This window comes from Malania oleifera, chromosome 9, assembly GCF_029873635.1.
Source record: "Malania oleifera isolate guangnan ecotype guangnan chromosome 9, ASM2987363v1, whole genome shotgun sequence".
NCBI lineage: Eukaryota > Viridiplantae > Streptophyta > Magnoliopsida > Santalales > Ximeniaceae > Malania > Malania oleifera.
Genome location: NC_080425.1, coordinates 26,815,216 through 26,820,017, shown reverse-complemented (window position 1 = coordinate 26,820,017; position 4,802 = coordinate 26,815,216).

The window sequence follows — 4,802 nt, the reverse complement described above, 5'->3', positions numbered from 1 at the left end:
GCACCCACCGACTTCTGACTCAAAGCATCCACTACCACATTAGCCTTTTGATTATGCGTGTAAACTGCGTAATTGGGCACTTTAACCCGGTCTTTACGGCTTATATTTTTAATTAAATATCCAAATTTATCCAATATTTTAATAAAGTGCCGAAATTATCATTGTTGAGTTTTATTATGCAATTTACGAGTTTTTGATAATTTTTTGTCGCAGGAAAAGTCATGGGAACCAAAACCGATACTTGTTTGTATTTCATGTATAACTTTTCCATCCAAACTCTGATCGAGGCAATTCAAATTTTTGGAGAAAGATAAAAGGATTATCTACAACTTTCATGTTTTGAGTTTTGTTAGAAACTAGCTTCATAAGGGTCAAATATTACAGTAAACAGAGAGCAAAAATATGACCCGGCCATGTAGGTCGGGTTGGGTCAAGTTGTCGGGTCAGGTTGGCTAAACCAGGTCTAGGGCTTCCCCCAATCTCTTTTAAATTCTTCTTCTTCTCCCCCTTCTTTCCTAGGCAGCCCGAGGGCTTTCCTTCTCTTCTCCCTTCTTCCAATTCCCTTTCTCTTTATCTTTTCCTTCTTCTTGATTTTCTTCTTGTCCTTCCGGTTCTCGCTCTCTTTTTCACCTTTCTCTATTCTCTGCTCCAGCCACAACACTGCCTCATCCTCTACAAAACACCAGCAACGCCAGCCACCTCTACAACCTCCAAGACCTCCAGGCCACCAGCAGATTTGGTGGTCTTCTACAACTCTCCTGCACAGCCACCACCACAACAGCAGTCCTTCCGGGTTCTCCATACTAGCAGCCGTGTGACAGCCGAGCAGAGCACCTCTACTGCTACAACCACAACACCTTTGGCCAGCCCTCTACCTCTCCAGAACTTCCCAGCAACAGCAGCTTGCTGCCCCTACCAGCCTGCAATTCAGAGGCCATCTCCATGGCTTTGTTTTATCCCTCTCTCTCTCTATATCTCTCTCTCTCTTTTTTCTATCTCTTTTATTTATTTATTTATTTATTTAATTTTTTTGTATTGAAAGTTGGACGTGGTTAAATTAGTATTAAGGTTTATTTTAGATTTTAAATAATTGTTAAGTTGTTTTTGCCTTTGGAAAATTAATTTAGTTGTGTTTTTTTTTTTTGTTCAAGATTTATTTTTATTTTTTTTGTTGAAACTCAATTTAGATTAGGTTTGGTTTTATCAAAGTTTGTATTTTTATTATGGTTTTTTCGTTTTATTGATGCAGTGAGCCACCGTGGAATTAATTTGACCCGGAAATTGTGTATTGTGAGCATGAGTGGCTAAGTTCGGTAACTCGGGTTGTGGGTCAATGTCGTTTGTTTTCCATGGTTTATTAGTTCTCCTGAGAAATTATTGTTAAACTTTTATTTGGTTAAAACCGAATATTGAAGGCATCGTTGATAAATCGTTTTTTTTGTTGACGATAGGCACATCAAAATCTTGATTTAATTTAGGATTTTAATCAACTAATTTTTACATAAAATTCGGTTGATGCTTAATGAGACTTTTTATTTTCTTCCGTTTGGATGTAGCCAATTTACTCGATCTTTAGTGATAAAATTTCATCTTATTAATGCCTTGATTGGATTAACAAGAAGAGGAGTAAGGCCTAGGAAATTAGTAAACAGTGGAAGCAAACATACGTTGAACCCGTAACCCGAGTGTTTGGTAAAATTATTTAGTTTCGGTTGCGTTATTAGATTTACATTTTTGGAAAATTGATAAAATTTCAGTTTCATTTTGATAGTTTACTCAAGCTTCTCTCACTTTGTTTACTGTTTTCAAAATCGTAAAAGACCAAAAAGATTTTCAAACCCCATTTTTCAGCAACAGGATTTCACTAAACTTGCATAAATACTTTGATACTCAGTGGTCCCTGTGGAATACGATCTTGGACTCATCCTTGATACAACTTGACACTTCTGCACTTAGAAGCATAACTCAGAACGAGTCAAGTTTTTGGCGCTGTTGCCGGGGACCAATTGGTGTCATCGAAGTGTTTCTCAGATTTCAGAGAGGTGTTATAGAGCTGTGAACGTCTTCATAGCCTAGGTGATATCTACTTCCTCTCCTTTGACCTGTTTGCTTTTATTGCGTTTATACCGAGTTGTATGACTAGTTGGGCTAGAGATAACACATTTAGACTAGTCAGGACAGACTCATCCATCTCATCATCGAGTGAACCTGTTTCACTTGAATCACCATCTGACACGCGTAGCATCATGGCTGAAAATGAACCTCATGAAATGGAGAACCCTAATAGGACACTCAAAGAATATTTGCAACCTGTTAGGACCAGCACCCCATCCTGCATTATTCTACCTTTGAATGCAAATGCTTTTAATTTTAAACCTGAGATGATTCCATTGTTACCTCATTTTCATGGCATTGAATCTGAAAACCCATATTTGCATATTAAAGAGTTTGAAGAAGTTTGTTCCACATTCATGGATAGAACATGCACTAAGGAGGTAATAAGACTGAAATTGTTTCCCTTTTCTTTAAAAGACAAGGCAAAAACCTGGTTTTATTCCTTAAGGCCAAGATCCATTGGGACTTGGCAAGAAATGCAAACTGAGTTTTTAAAGAAATTTTTTCCCATGCAAAGAACTAATGCTTTGAAAAGAAAAATCATGAATTTTTGCCAAAATGATGTGGAAGCATTTTATCAGTGTTGGGAATGTTTCAAAGACCTATTAAATGCATGTCCTCACCATGGGTATGAGAATTGGAGGGTCATCAGTTTTTTTCTATGAGGGGTTGCAACCAAAGATGAGGCAATTTGTCGAAACAATGTGTAATGGTGACTTTTTCAATAAAGATCCTGAAGAAGCTTTTGACTATTTTGATTATTTGGCTGAAACACCCAATCTTGGGATGTCTCTGATGTGTATGATAGATATGAAAAGCAAAAATGTATTAGTGGGGGTGGTAAGTATCAATTGAAAGAAGTTGATGATTTGAATGCTAGGCTTGCATTGATGTCCAAAAGGTTAGATTCCATTGAGCTTAAGGAGGTAAATGAAATGCATGTTTTACCATCATCTTCTAAAAAATGCAGCATATGTGAGGATCCAGGGCATGCGACTGATGCATGTCCAACTATTCTTGCTCTTAAGGAAGTTTTGCTTGATCAGTCTAACCCGGTGTATATGGTTTCTGAGATTTCTTATGAACCTTATTCTGATACTTACAATGCAGGTTGTAGAAGTCATTCAAATTTCAGTTGGACGAATGACCAAGTGGAGCCATCTCCCCAGGAACAAAGTCAATACATTCCTTATGCAGCATCTGGCCAAGACTCGGGACCCTCTTACTTTGCAAATCAGCCTCCTCCAATGCAAAGAAGGGAAATGGAAGATTCCATACAGCAGCTAACCGTTAGCTTGCAACAGTTCATGGCAAGCCAAAATGTGATCAACTCTCAAACTTCTCAAGCCATCAATGAGATAAGCACCGATTTGACTAAGCTGAACACATTATTGAATGCCTTGGAGATAGATGAATCTAAATTTCAAGCCCAGCTAGATACTCAAGTGCAAATTGCAATCAGGGAACCATTATCCTCTATTGAAGCAAATGTCAATGATTGCAATGCCAAAGCAAATCTCAGTTATGGTAAGGTGACTGGTGCACTAGATGAAGAAGTTGAGCAGAATGGTGAGAGTTTAACCTTCAAGGAACCAGGTACAAATTTTAATGTTGATGCTTCTGAAGAACCAAAGGTAATTGTTCCGAAAACTTTTCCTCAAAGACCGGTTCTTAAAGAAGTATATTTCCTGAAAACTATATTGGATAAGGATCCTTTCTTGTTAAAATAAGAAAGACAATTTGAAAATGTGTTGTCTGATATTGTGGAAAGTATTGATTTATTCGTAGATAACTTTTGTGCAGATAACAAAGCTGATGCATTATGACAACTCAAATTTGGAGATTTGCTAGTTCAATTTATAAATCTGCACCCACCAGACGAAATTCCTCCCGAGCCTCCTCCAGACACACTGTGACGTTTTTCTTTCCTTTGTTTTCATGTTGTTTCATTAGGTCTTATTTTTAGTTTATTGATAGGTATAATTTCCTTTAGTTCAGTTTTCCTTTTCCATTATTTCTTCATCCAGGTACGCCCCACTTTTCCCGCGCACAGTTTTTCTATTTTCCCTATACTTTCACATTGAGGACAATGTTCCATTTTAGTTGGGGGGTGAGCATTTGCATGTGACACTATGCACGTATATGTATTGGGTTTTATATATTTTAAAAAAAAAAACAAAAACAAAAAAAAAATAAAAAAAACAAAAAAAAATCATCAAAAATCAAAAAGAAGGAAAGAAAGAAAGGAAGAGTAGTGAGGAATTACATTGAATTATGCTATGCTTAACATTGACTCATACCCTTCACATACCTGCATATAACCTAAGAATTACACACTTGAGTCATTTATGCGTAGTTTCTCTTTATATGATTTTATGACTCCATGAATAATTGATTGGTAGTACATTCGTGTTAATTTGGCTATATAATTTTTTGTATTTACATGATATCTCACGAGGTTGAATACACACTCACGTGATTCATTGCACTTAGGGTTTCCAGTGAGCGTTAAGAGAACACCCGTGGCGACTATGACACCTTGTGAGATATCCTTGAGCTATGTATCGTCCTTTTGAGCGTTAATATCAAATCAGAGTTCATGGAACTCAATTCTCTTTTTTCTGGATGATTCCTTGTACACTAGTCTTTGTTTTTGATTTGCTAGCCTAGATGTGACTTCTAGTGGG